Here is a 21862-nt window from a genome sequence, read left to right on the forward strand (position 1 = left end):
CTAATGTCAGAGAACACAATATAGTCTGGGGAAGAGCAGCAGGGATTCTCTTAACTGGTGGTGCAAAGCAGAATAGCCACTTAGGAAAACAGTTTGATGCTTGCAAAGCTGCACATGTGCATGCCTAGTTACATGCTATCGTCCAGAGAATTGAGTGTGTATGCTCACACACCGACTTGTACACAAAAACTACAAGCGATTATGTGTCCTCCAAAAAGCACAGGCAGAAACAAAAGGGTTGCACAGGAGTGCCACTCAGCCCAGAAGGGGTCAGCAAGTGATTCGGCAACAAAGTAGGTGAATGTCAAACACGTTATGCTTAGTGGGGAAAAAAACCAATACATGCTGTAGACACTATACGCAAATGGAATGTACACAGATCAATAGTCAAAACTAATCTGTAATGCTAGAAGTTAAAATAGAGATTATTTCTGAGCAGGGAAATTCACAGCAAAGGGACACAAAGGAACGTTCTAGGTGATGAAAATATGTCAAATGGTATATAAAACCAGTGTATGGTGCCCCATGATTGCATTAATGTACACAGCTATGATTTAATATAAATAAATTTTTAAAAAAGAAAACATTCACATACTCTATCATGATCTAAAGATGTAGATTATATCTATTTCATGCTTGTACAGATATATAAAAAGAAACATACATTTTATGTTCAGATACATAAAAATAGCCCAAATTTTACATTTGAGATTTGTGCATTTTATTCTATGTACCTCAACAAAATACTGGGTGGTGGTGGGGAAATTATGTATAGCTCTATAAGAAAGCAAACATGCCCCCAAATAGAGCTTTGAGTAAGTCTGCAAGTTCTCTGAGAACTCCACTGCATAGAGTTAAAGAACTCTGAGGTGAGCTTGGACTTCTGTGCTATAAACACTAGCCATGGACCTCATTCCTAATGACACCTGTCCTCACAAGAAGTCTTACTCATTTTCCTACCCTCATTTGTGTTCTTCTATTGAGCTTTACACATAGTAGTTCACCATAAATATTGGCTGGATTGAATTCTCATGATCCAAATGCTATTTAAATAGTTATATCTGACAGCCTAATAAAGAGTTAGAGAAAAATTAAAATTAATAAGTGCAGCTATATTCTCATTCCTTTCAAAGTCCCTTTCTCACCCCCTCATTCTCCAATTCAGCTGTTATGGACTTTATTTTTTATTTTATTTATTTATTTATTTTTTGAGACAGAGTCTCAAGCTGTCTCCCTGGGTAGAGTGCTGAGGGGTCACAGCTCACAGCAACCCTCAGACTGTTGGGCTTAAGCAATTCTCTTGCCTCCGCTTCCCAAATAGCTGGGAGCACAGGCACCCACCACAACACCCAGCTATTTTTGTTGTTGCTGTTGCATTTTTCATTGTTGTTTAGCTGGCCCGGCTGGGTTAGACCCTGTCAGCCCCAGTATATGTGGCCAGAACCCTACCCACTGAGCTGCAGGTGCCACCCTATTATGGCTTTTAGTTGAAAGGAATGGGATACATGCTGTAGACACTATGTATAAATGGAATGTATATATGTGACACATATATATAAAGTAATTTTTAAAATTACTTTAAAAGAAGAACAAGTCCAGCTCCAATTCTGCAGTCTTCTAGTTTTTGTGTAAATAGCTACTACAGAGGGAATTTCTTGAAGCTGTTTGCAAGTATTGTACCAGGGGAGATTGAGATGGAAGAGGCAAAGTCAAATTTATTATTAATTATAAGCCCTAAGGCAAGAAAGAAAAAGGAAAAATAACAATGATGGACTGGCTAATGCCAACTAGCTTGGCAGAATGCTTTAGTTCCAGATGTTAATGAACCTAGATAAGCAAGAAAAAAAAACAGTGGTATAGATAAAAATTTATTCAGTAAATGCATACAGACTGTTCTTAGAAGTGATGAAGCTTGTGAAAAATAACCTCTGTAATAAGCTTAGAAGTGGTCCTGACACTAGAAGCCCGGGAGGGATGCTTTTGATTGAGCCACAGTATTGGATAAAACCACAGAGATGCTCATCTGACATTTACAGATAACCGTTGAGATCTACGTGATGCCTTTGCAGTAGATACTTGAAGGTAGCAATGAAAGTCATGGTCCAATATGATCCTCATACATCTAAAAGAAGACACTCAGACCATAGCCATGTCCTGACTCGGAACCAAGAGTAAAGGTTAATGTGGAGGTTGAAAGAAGACTGTGTCTCTTTTAGTCCCTATAGCCAAGATATACATCCACTGTACTTGGTTAGGCTCTTAGTGATAAAGTCAGATTAATGCTAACTAACATTCATTGAGTATGTGGGTTCTACATGCCAGATATTGCACCAAGTACATCTTCTCTTGTAATCATTACAACGTCCCTGTGAGAAGCTAGTTTCCCCATTTCATAGGCAGGGAAACTAGGCCCAAATAAATCTGGCAAAGGTTACATGGCAAGTAAGTGATAGAGCTGAGATACACACCTTGTCAGAAAAGATTGAAATAAACCCCTTAGATTACTGTAGGAGCCACCTGAGATTTCTCGCATATAGAATTAGAAAGATGAAAAGCCTATCAGAGACCAACTTATGACTTTCCCATCACCACTAAAAATAAAATAAAATAATAATAATACACCTGAGGTAGGTATATTATGATGAGTGCTACCATCGGGGGGGCACAACTGAGGGAAGCCAGATCACGGATTTGTCATGAAAGTTTCAAGTGTTAACCTTCTCAGAATTCACTGGACATCCAAGAAAACACAATGTTTATAAAACCGTTACAGCTCCTCACTCAATTTTCAGAGCATTTATAGCAAATCACCTTGCCCTGGAATTACATAAAGAACATATATTGTTCAGACTTCCCAATTTGTATTCTGAGCACTGCTCTATATGAGGCCAGAAAAACACATTCACAAAGTGAACTTGTGTCATCTCCCTTTATGTGGAAATAAATGGAAACCTCTGTGTTGGAAAGATTTTTCTCTCTCCTCTTCCCAGGAATTTGGCAGTATCTGCAGCATTCATTCATCACATATCTTGCAATGTCTCACAACGATGATCACTCAGAGCACCTCAGGTGAACACAGAACTGGTTTTTCTCTTTTTCTGGGTACTCCTGGCCACCTGCATTAGGGTGAGTCTACCCTTGTCCTACGCTCCTGGCCTGCAGCTTACTTTGATTCTGCTTCTTACGATCCACTGAGATCCTCCTTTGTGAATGTTTCTACCTAAAAGGTGAAGTAAAAACACATCATATGTGTCATCACATACAAGATAAGAATTTTCACTTATTCTTAGCTGAAGTTACAGTGAAGGAGAAAATCAAGCACAGAGCAAAGAAGCCATCACATAAGCAAAGTGGTGACCACCACAGAACATGAACTCTCAGGGCCATTGGTCAGGTCGTGAAAATGAAACACCCACTTCCCTTTCTGGTGCCCAAAGTTCTACTAGTAACAGTACTATTTATTTAATCCTAAAAGAAAAAAAATGGATACTAATTGAACTCATACTACATGCCAGATGCTCCTTTAAGTCTCAAAACAACTTAGCAATGAGTACTTTTAACCCCCACTTTGCACATGAGTAAGCTGATATTATCTGACTTGCTCAAGGTTATATAGCTTGGAGTTGAAACACATTCTTCTTAGTAAAGCATGTCAAGAATGGAAAAGGCAATATCCAATGTACTCAATACTAATGTGAAACTAATATATAAGCACGCGCTCATACAGATGATAAAACACGAATACAGTCTAGCAAGAGGGAGGGGTGAGGAGGAAGAGGAAGGAGAAGAAGGGAGGGGATTTGGCAGATTCCCTGTATCTCTCTCAGAGAGGATGGAGGTCATTGAAATCCTTTATCTTTCTCCAGCCCTGTTGTCTTAATAGTGTGAGTTGTATTGACACACCCAGTTTTATCTCTGAGACAGTTGATGGTACTTGTGGGTAAGAATCAACCATGCCCTGTATGACTGAGTCAGTAAATGCTGTAAAGGGCTGTGCAAATTGGCCTCTCTGTTAACAGGTGGTGCTCATCATTAGGAACAAGCTGCAGTTTTGTTTTTGGGACATGTGACCAGCTCTATTGCCTAAGGAGAAGCACTTGATTGCCCCAGGTAGTAGATGGGGCCCTGGAACTTTGAGTGAGTCCTTATTTTCCACCACAGCAGATGCAGGTGGAGTAGTGAGATTAAGTGGGGCTGGGATGGGTGAGTCTGCCCTTAGTCTCCATCAAAGTCAATGAAGTCACTGTCTCAACAGGGATCAATGGCTTCTGGGGAAAGCTGCCAAGGAGGGACTAAAGTTGCCCCATCAAGCCAGAAAGTCTGCCTGTGGAGGTGGGGCCATTTGAGAGTCATAATCTGGCTGTCAGGAGGGGTTTTACTCATCTCCCCCCTCACCTACTCTATAGTCTCTCTTTAGCATCTGCTAGCAGGCAGGAGCTCACATTAGCTGAGCTCCTCTACAATGGCACTGTGGCCTGGGAGCTTATCTGTCTAGGACCCCACCCAGGGCTGAGATGTGGAGGGAGGGGTGTGCTCTGTGAGTGCATCGTGGCTAAGACACACACTGCACTCTATTTTCAGTTCTCTGGGCCCTCTTGCCTCCTGAGATTAGTTCACGAAGTTCCCCTCCATGTCCACAAGCAACATGATTGAGTCCTGAACCTGTCCCCAAGACTCCAAAGATTAATCCCTAACTGTAGGGAGAAGCATGCTGGTTCCAAATTGCCTACAGGGTGCTTAAGCAGGCTTGATGTCCCTCTGCCTCAGGGTGTGCACTGCTGTGATGGAGCAATCAGGAAAGCAGCCCCAGGGAGGGCCAATAAGAGGGGAACTCAAAGCCTGAGCACCCCTTAGTCTGCTGCAGGTTTTCAAGTGGAAATATTTGAGCCCCACTCTCTGTGGAAACCCCAGTATAGTGGATGCAATGACAGAGGAGAAGGGAAGGAAAAATAGTCTGAATGAATGAAAGCCAACACTATGGTCATTTCTCTCCCTCTCTCCAAAAGACAACCTGTTTGGAATGTCCAGACTCTGGCATCACACAGATCCCCTGGAACTCACCAGCCATCTATGGCTCCTGCAGTCTTGTCTGTAGTTGGGAAATGTTTGTGTGGAAACAAGCAAGATGAAAACTGAAAGCCAAAGCCCTCCTGAAGGTGACAATGGGTAGAGAAGCAATATGTCACCTGCTGTCTTGGCTTGGGTGTGTGGTGATGGGAAGCATCCCAGAGGGGCTGAGAGCCTGGTGCTTTGTCCTCAAGAAGTTCCCATTTCACTAGAAGCAGCATCTTTTTGGGCTCACAAGGATATAAAGTCTCTCCAGCAGCTCATGAACTTGCTGAGTGCCAGAGTTGTGAGAGAGGGAGAAACAAAAGCCCCCATCCACCCTTTTCACCAGGCTCTCAGCCTCTGGGCTTTGATCTCTACTGATATCTTGCTCCTTCTTGTCCTGCTCCTATAATGCCTTTTTGTTTCATGTCTTCAAATAGCACCTCGGGCTCATCATCAATTCTAAGACTAAATACTCAATGAATGTGTGTTAATTTACATTTACTCAGAGCAGATCTTCAGTGGACTCTAGACAGTAGTAACTCCCATCATGACAGCACATTTTGAAGACTCTTCCTATGTGCCTTCAACACAGGAAGAGAAAGAACACTCAACTTCTGCCCAAGCAAACTTTACTGCCTAGCTCCAAAGCCTTCCACTCCTATATCTAAAGCAGATTTCAGAGATTTAATGCTTAACAAAGATTAATAATATATCAAGAACATAACAGGAGCATAACAGGAACATAACATGGCAAGCATGTAATCAATGTTTCATAATGTTTTTAGAATAGGAGAATATGTAAGGTCTACTTTATAATTTCTTTCCCAGACCTCATGAATAAACAATGACTCTTTTTTCCCATGTTCAACTGATTTATAGGCAGATCTTTAAGTAAAATGCTTCCATTCATTACTAATGCATTGCATAATGCATTATAATAAGTGAATACAGCTTGAGTATGGTTGTTTTACAAATTAATAAAGCACCAATATAATTTAGAGCAACAATCCCTTCACTTTTCACACAAACAATCACTGGATAAGAAAAACAGGGAGAATTAACAGTGAGAGACCAAGGTCCAAAGTACGGAGACCCCAGAAATTCCCATTAGTCACAGGAACTAGCAGAAAATTACAAAGCATCAGTTACTACAAGCAAATTCTGAAGATCATTGTAGCACAGCCCAGAAACAGCCCTGCCCCAATTCCTCAGTAGCAGCGGGAATCAGCTTAGTTTTGTTTTTCCACTGCAAAACCAAGATTCATCAACGTAGTCATGGCATAAAACCTTCCTGATAAAGGCCAGCATGGGCTGTTATTTTAAGCTAGAAACATTGACCTGTTGTGCAACCTTATGGGAAACTAGACAGGAGCTCTTTGCTGACAACAGAATTAAGCCTTGTCATTTAATATTTCATGCCATCCAGTGGCTACCTAACAAGAGTGAATGGCTGCAGCTGAAAGGAGGTATATTTATTCTGAGTAGGATTTAACGACAAAGACAGCAGAGCAGCGTTTATCATGGAACATATCTTACCTGTGGTCATCAATATACATTGTATTCTTCATGCACTGGAAAAAATTAATGCCCACACTTCCGGGGTTTGGAAACACAGGAAAAACAGTGTTATCCCAATTTAAAGTAAAAGTAATTAAACAGAAAAAAAGTTATTCTCCTCTTGAGAGCAAGATTTAGAAAAAGGAGAAAGTGAATATTTTAAAGACATTGTGATTTTTTTTTTCAGGTAGAATTGGCTACTTTTCTGGGTTTTTAGTCTCTGCGGTCTTGCATCTCTTTTACTCTTATCCACCAAAAGAACATCTGTTTTATGAGCTGAGCCTTGGCAACCCTTCCTCCTCATTTTTCAGATAATAAACTGCCTCTGCATTGTGATTTATAAACCTCAGAGCTCCCACGGTAAGCTTGTCTGGCTGGATAACCCAGCACTTCTGTTTGAGTTGGCGGGGCTTGTTCTGGGCGTGCAAGTTCTCAGCAAACGCACAATGAAATGAGATCCAGTTGGATGAGAAAGGGAGGAGAAGAGGTGTTTGCCAAAGGTGTTAATTGTTACACAAATGGCTAGTTAGCTACCAAAGATTGTTTCTTCCCTTGCAGGGCATAGAATTACTGCAGGGACATATCTGCCCATCTAAGGACTATATATTCTAGCATCTCTTGCAATCAAATGACTTATTTTCAACAAATAAATGTGAGTAGAAGCAATGTCCATTTTCTCCAACACAAAGTGGGTAAGAAGAACAATGTGCCCTCTCCACTCTTTTTTTCTCCATTATCCAGCAGAGCAGAGAGGATCCTGAAACCCAAGGAAAGGGCAGAGTTATAGGATGGAGGGAGCTCGGGTCCCTGAGTGACCTCCTCCAAGACTGCCCGCTTATAAAGAGCTTTTTATAAGCAGGAAACAAATTTCTAATAGGTGAAGCCACTGAGATTTCAGAGAAGATCTCTTACAGCAGCTGATATTACTTTCATTAGTACACAAACCAAAGCAATTTTATGCAAAGTGCAAAATTGGAAGGCAAGATAACGATCCTGGTTTGGTCACGGTGATTCAAGACAAAGCTATATGCTTTCCACACTTTTCAAATCACCACTTTTTACTGTTCTGTTCTCGTGATGCCAATTTATCCAGCATATTCTGGATATAGCTGACCATGTCCCTTTCACCTCATCTTATACCATCTTCATTAGTGCCTTCAAAATTCCAGCTGAACTGCGTGAGCCTTCATTATATTGCTATCCTAATTGTCCTTTAAATCTTAGCTCATTATCACTTCGGGGAAACTAGTTTCACATATTCTAGAACTTCATAGAAATAGTCTCATTCAACATTTTCATGTTGTTCCATGAATCAACATTTCATCTCTTTTAGTTGCTGAACAGTATTCCGTTGGATCATTATCCTCTATTTGTTTATCTATTCTCCTGTTGATAAAATTTGGGCTGTTCCCAGTCAGATGTTGTTATTAATAAAGATTCCACAAACATTCTTGTACGCATCTTTTTGTGGATTTATGTTTTCCTCTTCCTTGGGCAAAACCTACAAGTGGAATTGGCAGATCATAGGCTAGGTATATATTTAACTTTATAAAAAATTTGCAAACATTTTGTTAAATGGATGTACTTTATTACACTCATGCCAGCAATGTAAGAGAATTTCAGTTGCACCACATTGTCACCAACATTTGGGGTTGTTGGTAGTTCTAGAGCAGGGGTCCTCAAACTATGGCCTGCGGGCCATATGCAGCCCGCCAAGGACTTTTGTCCAGCCCACCATGTTTTTGCCACCACTGCCTGTCCTGCTTAGCAGCCTACTGTTCCCTGGCCAGCAGTGCACATGTGTGGAATGTGCATGGCACTCTCTGACTCCCCTCCTTCTCTCTGCCTCTCAACTCCTCCTCTCAGTCTCGGGATTAACTGATGCACACTTGCATCAATCGTTACGACTAGCAGTGACAAATATGGAACCAAACATTGACCATCTCATTAGCCAAAAGCAGGCTCATAGTTCCCATTGAAATACTGATAAGTATGTTGATTTAATTTCACTTGTTCTTCATTTTAAATATTGTATTTGCTCCTGTTTTGTTTTTTTACTTCAAAATAAGATATATGCAGTGTGCATAGGAATTTGTGCATAGTTTTGTTTTTTTTTTAAACTATAGTCCAGCTCTCCAACGGTCTGAGGGACAGTGAACTGGCCCCCTATTTAAAAAGTTTGAGGACCCCTATTCTAGAGGGTATAATGGTGTCTCACCATGATTTTCATTCACATCTATCTGAGGACTAATGGTGCACAGAATTTTTTCTCATGCTTATTGGCCATTTGTGTCTCTTTGTCCATTCTGTTGCATCTTTTCATGTCTTGTTCTCAATTTGGGGGGTTTTCTTTTAATAGAAAGGAAGGAAGGAGGAAAGGAAGTAAAATGGGAAGGAAGGAAGGAAGGGAGGGAGGGAGGGAGAGAAGGTACATTTTTTATCAAGCATCTCCACAATAATTTCCAGTGGCTTTTCACCAGACTGGGTGGGATCTTGGCCAGAATCAAACTTTCTCCAGTACAGTGTAATATGCTGACCCCACCAAGGAGCTCTTTTTCAACTGAACAGAAATGCGAAACCTCCCTAGATCTAGCTGAATGCCAGAAATAGTGATGCGAGGTACAAGGGCATGCTGGATGGGGAAAGCAAATATTCCTGCCCAGGAGGCAAAAGCATCCCACTTAATGGAGGGAAAGTTGATTATAATTATCATTATTAATTATTATTACCCCACCTAGTCAAAGGTGGGTCCCAAAGTAGGCAGAGACATCAGCATCTATTGACAAAATCCTTTGATGGCCCAGTGGTATCTTTGAGAATCAGGAATTCCAACATAACTTCTAGTAAAATAACTGTGCTCCTCCTGCTCCTCTAGATCTAATAGCTCCCTAAGTTACCTACCCATCATGCTCAACCTGTGTAGAAATGCCACCATCATCCATTTAGGAAAGGGATCCTTAGCTGTCAGAAGCTTTTAATGCTAACGTGAAACTTAAAAGTGCCACCTTTCCTAAAAGGAAGGAAATCATGACTGCTTAGCCTGGTCCCACAATTAGGAAATGACTCCCACTAATTGGGTAATTGTGTACCTAAGTGGCCCATTTGTGTGGGTAAATTGAAGGCATGATACATGCAAATCAATCAGCTCATATAATTTTTGTCCCATTAAACCTGACTGTTACTGGGTGTCAATCACAAGATCAGCCAATCATATCCACCTTGTTCTGAGTGAATCCTTTTAGTCAAAATGACTTTTTCAGATTTTAAAAAACACATGAAATAGGCAGTGCCTGTGGCTCAAAGGAGTAGGGTACTAGCCCCATATACCAGAGGTGGCAGGTGCAAACCCAGCCCCGGCCAAAAACTGCAAAAAGAAAAAAGAAATCACATGAAATACATTTTACTTTAACATAGTTCAAGTAAAAAAAAGAAAAGTAATAAGATTTAGGTGGTGGCTACATAGGTTTTTTATATTTGAGTCTCACTGATGATGTGAAATAATAATGTATAGATTATATGACACCTAGTATTAAATGCAAATCATGTCATCTCCCTGGAAAAAAGTCTCCCTGAGGTATGGATTCTTACAAGTGGCTGATGCTGCTGCCTTCCTCTGAGAGGGCAAGTCAGTTCTTACCACTAAAGGAGGAGGTATGAGCCTCCAAAAAGAGGGTTTTCAATAAGGGATGAAGGTTCTGTTTATGGGTCTCCACAGCTACCATAGGACAGACTCTGTGCTATGCGCTTGATATGCATTCTCTCGTTAAATCCTAGAACAGCCCTATGGAGAGGGTATTGTTTAATAGACTCATTTCACAGACAAGAAAACTGAGGCACAAGTCCAGAGAGACACCAACTGCTGAGTCAAGATTCGGACCCACCTCCTTCTTCCCCATCTCTCACCTCTAATGTATCCTAAAGTTTTGTGGATTCTAACTCTTTAATTCCTTTCAAATCAAGTCATTCTCTCCATCCTCACTGCCACTAGCCTGGCTCTGGACACCATCACTAATCACAGGTGTCTTCAGGTTGACTGAAGTCAACAGTTTTCAGGTTGACTTCCTCTCTGCCATATTACAGCCAGGCTGCTTTTCCTCCACTACAAATATAAATGTGTCACTCCTCTGGCTGAAATGCTTTTATTCTCCTGATGGAATTCAAACCCCTTTGCATAGCCAACCAATCACATCACAATCTCTCCCACCTTAGTGAAGTCACTAGAACTCTACTCTCTTCAATCAGGCTGGCATCTTCTACACACCAATAAGACTGCTCTTGTTGACATTCCCGGGTGACTCCACAGTGCCGAGCCAGTAGTCACTGAGAGTCTTCATTGCAGTCATGCTTTGAGGATCCCCGACACAGTTGGTCTCCCCTTCTTTCTTGGGCTTTTCTCATACTTGATTCCTGTATACCATGCTCCTGATTTCCCCCCTTCCTCCCTGGCTGCTCCTTCTTTCTATTCCAGGGTCCAGTCATTGAACCTCTTTGTTTTTCACACTTATTTACTCAATGGTCTTATGCAGCACCATGGCTTTAAATACCACCTGTACAGTAAGGGCTTTGCAATGTGATGCTCCAGCTCTAACCTCAACCCTAAACTTCCAGAATTGACTTTCTGATTACCTAGTAAATTCTCTACTTGAGTGTCCAATAGGAATCTCAAACCCAGCATGGCCCAAAACTATCGACTCCACAATTTACCCCAAACCTGCTCCTTCTGTATAGCACATCAGCTAGTTCTGTCTGTCCTGCCTGCAAAAGGCGTCTGAAATCAGACCACCCTTCCCTACTTCCGCCACAGCACTATGGTTCCAGCCCATACAGTTTCTTGCCTCACTGCTGACATCACCTCCTCCACCTCCCTGTTTTCACCCTTATTCCCACTGTCCACTCTTACTACAGAGTGATCTTTTCAAAGCATAAATCTGACTGTGTTACTCCCCTTCTCCGCACCCTCCTCTCCTTGGGGTCTGGTGGTTTTACTTCCCACTCAGAAAGAGAATCCTAAATCCTGCCCAACCTCAGTTCTTTCTTTCTATTCTCCCCCATTGCACACAAAATATAATTAGGCCTTAGCCAGCCTCTTACCAAGGGTATTTATATCCTTCTTAGTTACCCTACTGTAATTCCATCCTACAATGCATGAGATTTCCCCTCTGATCAATATTACCCATTAAACAATAATAACCACAGTTACCATTTACTGAATGTCTACTGTATGCTGCCTGTTTCTTTCATTTGGTCAGCTTCGATCAAGAATTTAGGAAATCTCAGCCATGTCTGGAATTGTTCCACTAGAGCTCAGAAAAATGCTCAATTTTATTTTTCATTAACCAAATGTGATGTCTACAGTAAGTACTGGTCACATAGTGACAGCAGACACAGACACAGCAAATTAACTTTGTCTCACTTGGCACAAATGTCTCCTACATCCTGAGCCCTGCCGCCTCTGACATGTGACTTTTGGGAGATACTCAAGCCCATTTCAAAGGTGGTGGTAAATAGATGCTATTTTACCAAAGCTGCATGCTGTTTTCCCCCTGATTTTAGCAAGTCAGACAGATTGGAATGAGGCTCCCTTGTTGACCAAATTCACCAGAAAGAACCAGATAAGTCCATAATGTGGGCCTTGCTCTCCTCAACTCCAGTCTGAGGGAAGTGTGGCAGGCTCTGCTGGATGCCTAACTAACACCCACTATGACACTCTTCTTTACTAAGAGGATCTAGATGTTCTTCCCTCAGGGTGACTAACAAACATTTTTCCCAGATGCCCTTGCAGGGAGGATGAAGCATCTGACCCAGTGTTGGCCAATGAGGTGTAAGTAGAAGCCTCCTGGGTTGGGCTTCTGGAAGAGCAAACATTTTCCCGATAAAAATGGAATAAACACAGAAACTTTTGCTTCTCTCCCTGCCTGGAATGTGGACACAATGCTTGGACACAGAGCAGCCACCTAATGTTCATTTTAACAAGAATATATGCAAGAATAGTTGCATGTGTCTTTATGGAGAGTGACGACGGACAGACCCGGCCCCTAGTCGCATCTCTGGGCTACCATACCAGCCCTAGACTTCCTAAATGTCTCAAACTTTTCATTAAATGAGGGAAATCAACTACTTCTTTATTTAAGTGACTGATATGTGAGTCATTAGAAAAGTTTTGAGATACACAAAAATCAAGAAACGTAAAATCCACTTGGAGGGAAACAAATGAAGCCCTCCCAGCAGTAGTGATGAGCCGAGCAAGTTGAAATTTGCACAGGTGAATCAGAAAGGACACTGTTGACTGTGTTTCTTGGAAGTGAAGTAATGGACCATAGCACAGTCTGCCCCAGACATTCCATTTCATGCCCTGAATGTAAATCTTATCTGATATTTCCTGTTATAATCTCTTTACTTGATTCTGTCAATCATCTCACTGCTCAAAGAACAGGAAAGGATGGTCATTTTCCTCCGTGAGGGCACCGCCCTTTCCCACCCTCACAAATCAACCAACTTTGCCTTTGCACCAGCTTCTTTGAGTCTTTCATTAATAGATATTTACTGTGCACCTACTATGTGCAGGAAGACATCAATAGTGAACAAAACTCCCCAGCTCATAGTTGATCAACTCTTCTGTGCACATATGGAGGAAAATCTCAACAGAGATCAAGGAGGCAGGAGGAGGGAGTTGACCTCAGGTAAATTCACCTGACTGGTAGGATGCACACTCTCTGGGTTAAGGGCACACTTGTAACTTTGACCTAAAATATACAAAAGCAAATTTTGTAACCAAAATGTGTGTATCCTGTCATATTCTGGGGAAAAAAAATCCCCCATTCACCGTTATGTGGATCTGGATGCTTATTTAGTGGGGGGGGGGGGGTTGTTTTGTTTCTTAAACAACAGAAATTTACGTTCTCACCATTCTGGACACTAGATTTCTGAGATCAAGGTGCCAGCAGGTCCTTTTCTGGTGAGGGCTCTTTTCTTGGCTTGCAGACTGCCACCTGCTCAGTAGCCACACATGGCAAAGAGAGAGTAAAATCTATCTCTTCTTTCCTTTCTTTCTTTTTTGTTCACATATATTTGCATTAACTTCTATTTTACTTTATTTTATTTATTTTTTTGTCAATTAAATTTTTATCCACTTTGTTTCTCCATAAAATTGAACAATGAAGTCATTTTATAAATATTGAATACATTGCAGATTATTTTTGTCGATTTGTTTTTTTTTAATATTCATTCATATTTTTAATTTCAGACTCATATGAGAGTACAAACAATAAGGTTACGATGTTTGAGTTTGATAGGTTAGGTCCCTGTTGTGCCCCTCACCCAGGAGGTGTGCCACATACCCCACGTACCCTTACATTGTGTCCATTAGGTGAGGGCACACCTATCTTAGAAATTTCTTTTTTTTTTTATTAAGTCTTTTGTACATAGATCATAAATACATTTATGCCAATTTCAGTGTGTTGATTATTTGTACAAATTGGAGTGCTTACATCATACTAAGCAGCATAGCTTTCACCTCATTTACCCAATTATAACATTAGGACATTTGTGTTTTACACATGATAGAACCAACTTGTACTTGCTCCATAGTTGTGGTCCCCTTACTATCCCCTACTACTCCTCGCCCTTGGTAGAGTGCCGTGGCATCACAGCTCACAGCAATCTTCAACTCTTGGGTTTAAGCAATTCTCTTGCCTCAGCCTCCCAAGTAGCTGGGACCACAGGTGCTTGCCACTACACCCAGCTATTTTTATTTTGCTGTTGTTGTGGTTGGCAGGCCAGGGCCAGGTTCAAACCCACCAGCCTGGGTGTATGTGGCTGGTGCTGTAACCACTGTGCTATGGGTGCCAAGTCAACTTTTATATTTTTACTTTTATTTTTAATTGACAAATAATAATATCTAACATGATAATAATTTCCACTAGGACCTTCTGTGTGCTGTGGCACTGTACATGTGTCCCCTTCTCTCTGTAGGAAATTCCTCATAGCTGATGACCTTTATTTAGACCTGCCAAGTTTGGGCCAGGTTTTATTACTGTTTAAGTTTTTCATGGAGTCTTTTGTGCTTTTCTGAAGTTGAGGAAGGTTGAATATAAAACTAGTTGGAATTTCCTTATTGAAAGTATCCTGTTATAAAGAGGTCAGATTAGATAATTTTTTTTTTTTTTTGAGAGAGATAGTCTCACTCTATTGCCCAGGCTACAGTTCCCTCACATCAGCCTAACTCACAGCAACCTGGGTTGCTCAAGTGATCCTCCTGCCTCAACCTCCAGAGTAGCAGGGACTACAGGCATGTGCCGCCCACAGTCAGCTAATTTTTCTGTGTTCAGTAGAGACCCGGTCTCACTCATGCTCAGACTGGTCTGAAACTCCTCAGCACTAGGGAGCCTCCCACCTCAGCCTTTCGAGTGTTAGGATCACAGGCGTGAGCCACTGTGCCCAACTAGATTAGATAGTTATTAAAGTTTCTTAAGGATCTAATAGTCTGAGTTCTACATGATTTTTCTCTTTTCCCCAGTTGCCCTTCACTGTCCCCATCCCCCCACACATACACACCTTGCCCATTAAGGAAAAATTAGGGGCATACAAATGCCACATTGCCTTTGAATCTATACATGAGACCAAGAATAAAAGAAAAATGCCATTTTTGAAAACAAAAGAGGATAACAGCTGAATAATTGAAATTAAAAACAACTTTGGTGTTTTTGTCTTTATAATTCTCTTTCAACACAAAGATTATCTCTCTCTTTCCAAAAAAAAAAAAATCTGTATGTCTGTGCCATAGAAATTATTCATCTGAGAAATGTCTGGAGATGCCTAAGTGTGAAACATCAGTTGAGGGAATCATTTCAATCAACCCCCGTGTCCAGGTATGAAGATGCTTCTAGGAGACAAGTACAGCTAAACCTGTCGTTTGGCAGATTCGTCTTCTCCCCACAAGATCCTTCAGGAAGAAACAATAAAACCACCACAAGTAACTTAACTCTGCACTCACTACAACAGGAGTCTCAACCGGCACTGTTGGTACTGGGGCTGGACAACGTTTGTTACCAAGGGGCAGGCAAGTGCACGGTAGCAATTTCAGCGTCATCCCTGGTTTCCACCCACTGGATGCCAATAGCGGCTTCTCTGCCTCACGCCTCCACTTTCAGTTGTCCCATCTCACTAACACTAACACTCACACTCACAGGGGCAGGCCGCCTCCTTGTGGACAAGAAGTAAGCCCAACCCTCACTACACGTAGAATAACAATGTAGAAGCAATTGCATCACCAGAGACAAAAACGCATGCGTGTGTTATTTATTATTCTAGCTAAAAGACTCCTTAAGACAAAAACTACCCATGTTCCTCGAATGCAGCCCTCTTCTGATTCCCTCAGCATTCACAAAGGCTCCTGAGCCAGTTCTTCCCCTCCTCACCTACACCTCTCATGGTCCTTAAGTCACAGAGTCAGCACCTTCAATGTCCCTCTCTCTACCCACGGCTTCAAATCTCATCTTTATCCTGATGGCTCCGCACTTTGTCTAAGGCCCAGATTTCCACTCTGAATTCCAGACTCATGTACCCAGCTATCTCCTTGACATCTTTCCTTGGATGTCTCCCAATAGCTCACACTTAACAAATATAAGAAAAATCTCTTGCTTCTTCTCCCCCAAAATTGTTTCATATCCAGTCTTGCCTCATTTAAGAAAATGCCACTAACATCACTGAAATTACCCAAATGAGTAATCAAGGAGTCATCCTTAGGTGATCCCTCCATCCATTCTATCTCCCAAATCTAGTCCATCAGCTCATCCTAAATCCAGCCACTTCTTCATCTCTCTCTGCTGCTGCCGCTCCCATCCCAGACCGGGGGCTGATCCATCCTTAACTCCAGAAGCATCATTTGCGTTACTGTATAATGAATGACATCCCCTGGAGTTGTGCAATGATCAATTTGCAGGATTCTAATCCTAAATCTGATTCCCGGCTCCAACCTATCAACACCTCTCACCAGGATGAATGCAACGAATTCCTAACAGGTGTCCCTGGAAACTCTGTCCCCAACAGGCATTTATCTTTTATTCTTGGTCTCACACATAGATTCGAAGGTAATGTGGCATTTCTATATGGTCACTATTTTCCCTTAATGGGCAAGTCATGTGGGAGTGGACAGTAGAGGACAACTGGGGAAGAGAGAAATTTGCATAGAACTCAGAATATTATGTGATCTTTTTTAAAAAATGTACACTTCAATATATGTTGACTATGTCGCTCTCCAACATGAAACCCCTTAATAGTTTTTCACTGCTCGTCACATAAAATTGAAACTCCTCTCTGTGATCCCAGGGTTTGCCTATCTGGCTCCTCTAAATCTCTCCAGTCTTAGATCTGGACCTCTTTGCTCCATCTTAACAAGTTTTCTTTCAGTTCCCCATATACAGCAGACCCTCCACAGCGGACCAGTCCTCTACACTGACCACCTCCTTAAGCTGACATGATTTTTATTTTTTTTTATTAATATTAAATCACAGCTGTGTACATTAATGCAATCATGGGGCACCATACACCAGTTTTATAAACAGTTTGACACATTTTCATCACACTGGTTAACATAGCCTTCCTGGCATTTTCTTAGTTATTGCGTTAAGACATTTACATTCTACATTTACTAAGTTTCACAGGTACCCTTGTAAGATGCACTGCAGGTGTAATCCCACCAATCACCCTCCCTCCGCCCATCCTCCCCCCTCCCTCCCCTCCTCTCCCTCTCCCCTTTCCCCATAGTCTTAGGTTATAACTGGGTTATAGCTTTCATATGAAAGCCATAAATTAGTTTCATAGTAGGGATGAGTACATTGGATAATTTTTCTTCCATTCTTGAGATACTTTACTAAGAAGAATATGTTCCAGCTCCATCCATGTAAACATGAATGAGGTAAAGTCTCCATCTTTCTTTAAGGCTGCATAATATTCCATGGTGTACATATACCAAAATTTATTAATCCATTCGTGGATCAGTGGGCACTTGGGCTTTTTCCATGACTTAGCAATTGTGAATTGGGCTGCAATAAACATTCTGATGGAAATATCTTTGTTATGATGTGATTTTTGGTCTTTTGGGTATATACCTAGTAGAGGAATTATAGGATTGAATGGCAGATCTATTTTAGATCTCTAAGTGTTCTCCAAACATCTTTCCTAAAGGAATGCATTAATTTGCATTTCCACCAACAGTGTAGAAGTGTTCCCTTTTCTCCACATCCACGCCAACATCTCTGGTCTTGGGATTTTGTGATATGGGCTAATTTTACTGGAGTTAGATGATATCTCAAAGTAGTTTTGATTTGCATTTCTTTCATGATTAAGGATGATGAGCATTTTTCATATGTCTATAGGCTGTGCACCTGTCTTCTTCAGAGAAGTTACTCTTCAAGTCCCTTGCCCAGCCTGCAATGGGATCACTTGTTCTTTTCTTGCTTATACATTTGAGTTCTTTGTGGATTCTGGTTATTAAACCTTTGCTGGAGACATAACCTACAAATATATTCTCCCATTTTGAGGGTTGTCTGCTTGCTTTACTTACTGTGTTCTTGGCTGTGCAGAAGCTTTTTAGTTTGATCAGGTCCCGGTAGTGTATTTTTGAAGCTACTTCAATTGCCCGCGAGGTCCTAGTCATAAAATACTCGCCTAGACTGATTTTTTCAAGGGTTTTCCCTGCACTCTCTTCTAGTATTTTTATAGTTTCATGTCTTAAGTTTAAATCTTTAATCCAGTGAGAGTCTATCTTAGTTAATGGTGAAAGGTGTGGGTCCAGTTTCAATCTTCTACAGGGTGCCAACAGGTTCACCCAGCACCATTTGTTAAATACGGAATCTTTCCCCACTGAATGTTTCTAATTGGCTTGTAAAAGATCAAATAATGTAAAGTGGCTGGGTTAAACTCTTGGTTCTCTATTCTGTTCCATACATCTACCTCTCTGTTTTTGTGCCAGTACCATGCTCTTTTGATCACTATCGGTTTATAGTATAGTCTGAGGTCCGGTAGCGTGATTCCTCCTGCTTTGTTTTTATTTCTGAGTAATGTCTTGGCTATTAAAGGTTATTTCTGATTCCATATAAAATGAAGTATTATTTTTTCAAGATTTTTAAAGTATGACAGTGGAGCTTTAATAGGAATTGCATTAAAATTTTATATTTCTTTGGGTAGTATGGACATTTTAACAATGTTGATTCTTCCCAACCATGAGCATGGTATGTTTTTCCATTTGTTAACATTTTCAGCTATTTTTTTCCTTAGAGTTTCATAGTTCTCCTTATAGAGATCTTTCACATCCTTTGTTAGATAAACTCCCAAATATTTCATCTTCTTTGGCACTACTGTGAATGGAATAGAGTCATTAACTTTTTTCAGCTTGACTCTTGTTGGTATATATAAAGGCTACCCATTTATGAATGTTGATTTTGTAACCTGAGATGCTGTATTTCTTGATCACTTTTAAGAGTTTTGTAGTAGAATCCCTGTTGTTTTCCAGATATACAATCATATCATCTGCAAAGAGCAAAAGTTTGATCTCTTCTGACTCTATATGGATACCCTTGATCACCTTTTCTTCCCTATGCGATGGCTAAAACTTCTATTACAATGTTAAAGAGCAGTGGAGACAGTGGGCAGCCTTGTCTGGTTCCTGATCTGCGTGGAAATGATTCCAATTTAACTCCATTCAATACAATATTGGCTGCGGGTTTGCTGTAGTTGGCCTCTATCAGTTTAAGAAATGTCCCTTCTATACCAGTTTTCTTAAGTGTTCTGGTCATGAAGGGATGCCGTATATTATCAAAACCATTTTCTGCATGAATTAAGAGAATCATATGGTCTTTGTTTTTTAATTTGTTTATGTGCTGAATTAGACTTATAGATTTATGTATATTGAACTAGCCTTGAAACCCAGGGATAAAACCAACCTGGTCATGATGTATAATTTGTTTGATGTGTTGCTGGATTCTGTTTGTTAGGATCTTGTTGAATATTTTTGCATCAATATTCATTAGTGATAATGGACTATAATTTTCTTTTCTTGTTGGGTATTTTCTTGGTTTGGTGATCAGGGTGATGTTGGCTTCATAGAACGTGTTGAGTAGTCTTCCTTCTTTTTCTATATTTTGGAACAGGTTGAGTGACATAGGTACTAATTCCTCTTTAAAGGTTTAGTAGAATTCTGATGTGAAGCCAGCTGGTCTGGGCTTTTCTTTTTATGGAGATTTCATATGGTTGATGCTATTTCAGAACTTGATATTGGCCTGTTCAACATTTCCACCAGATTCTGGCTAAGTCTTGGAAGGTGACATGCTTCCAAGTATTGGTCAATTTTCCTTCTGATTTTCATATTTCTGAGAATAAAGATTGTTGTAATATTCATTAAGGATTTTTTGAATTTCTGAGGAGTCTGTTGTTATTTCATCTTTGTTGTTTCTGATTGATGAGATTAGAGATTTTACTCTTTTTTTCCCGGTTAGGTTAGCCAAAGGTTTGTTGACATTTTCAAAAAACCAACTTTTTGATTTATTGATCTGTTGTATTATTCTTTTGTTTTCAATTTCATTTAATTCTGCTCTTATTTTGGTTATTTCTTTTCTTCTACTGGGTTTGGGGTTGGAATGTTCTTCCTTTTCCAGTTGCTTGAGATGTCCCATTAAGTTGTTAACTTCCTCTCTTTCCATGCTCTTGAGGAAGGCTTGCAGTGCTATAAATTTCCCTCTTAGGACTGCCTTCACGGTATCCCAGAGATTCTGAAAATTTGTGTCTTCATTATCATTTTGTTCCAAAACTTTGGCAATTTCTTTCTTAATCTCAACTATGACCCAGCTATCATTCAGCATAAGATTATTTAACTTCCATGTTTTTGTATGAGTATGCAGATTCCTGTTGTTACTGAGTTCAACTTTTATTCCATGGTGGTCTGAGAAGATGCAAGGAATAATTTCCATTCCTTTAAATTTACTGAGGTTAGACTTGTGACCTAAGATCTGATTGATTTTAGAGTATGTCTGTGGGCTGATGAGAAGTATAAGTATTCAGTTTTGTTGGGATGAAATGTTCTGTAGATGTCTGCTAAATCTAAATGTTGCATGTTTAGATTTAAATCTAAAATTTCTTTGCTCAGCTTCTTTTATTATTATTATTAAATCATAGCTGTGTACATTAATGCAATCATGGTGCACCATACACTGGTTTTATAGACTGTTTGACACTTTTTCATCCCATTGGTTAACATAGCCTTCCTGGCATTTTCTTTTTATTTTTTTATTGTTAAATCATAGCTGTGTACTTTAGTGCACTCAAGGGGTACAATGTGCTGGTTTCATATACAATCTGAAATATTCTCATCAAACTGTTCAACGTAGCCTTCATGGCATTTTCTTAGTTATTGTATGTAGAAATTTGTTTTCTGCATTTAGTAAATTTTGCCTGTACCCATTCTAAGATGCACTGTATGTGTGGCCCTACCCATACCCACTCTCCACCATAACCTCCCCCCTCCCTTCCCCTTCCTTGGCCCTTTCCTCATAGTCTTGTGCAATAGTTGGGTTATAGCCTTCATATAAAAGCTATAATTTAGCTTCACAGTAGGGCTGAGTACATTGGATACTTTTTCTTCCATTCCTGAGATACTACGCTAAGAAGAATATGTTCCAGCTCCATCCATGTAAACATGAAAGAGGTAAAGTCTCCATCTTTCTTTAAGGCTGCATAATATTCCATGGTATACATGTACCACAATTTGCTAGTCCATTCGTGGGTCAATGGGCACTTGGGCTTCTTTCATGACTTAGCAATTATGAATTGGGCTGCAATGAACATTCTCGTACAGACGTCTTTGTTATATTGTGATTTTTGGTCTTCTGGGTACAAACCCAGTAAAGGAATTATAGGATCAAATGGCAGGTCTATTTTTAGGTCTCTAAGTATTCTCCAAACATCCTTCCAGAAGGAATGTATTAGTGTGCATTCCCACCAGCAGTGTAGAAGTGTGCCCTTTTCTCCACATCCACGCCAACATCTCTGGTTTTGGGATTTTGTTATGTGGGCTACTCTTACTGGGGTTAGGTGATATCTCAAAGTAGTTCTGATTTGCATTTCTCTGGTGATTAAGGATGATGAGCTTTTCTTCATGTGTTTATAGATCGTGCATCTGTCTTCTTTAGAGATGTTTCTCTTCAAGTCCCTTGCCCACCCTGAGATGGGATCACATGTTCTTTTCTTGCCAGTTCTCTGT

Source organism: Nycticebus coucang, chromosome 12 (assembly GCF_027406575.1).
Source record: "Nycticebus coucang isolate mNycCou1 chromosome 12, mNycCou1.pri, whole genome shotgun sequence".
Taxonomy (NCBI): Eukaryota; Metazoa; Chordata; class Mammalia; order Primates; family Lorisidae; genus Nycticebus; species Nycticebus coucang.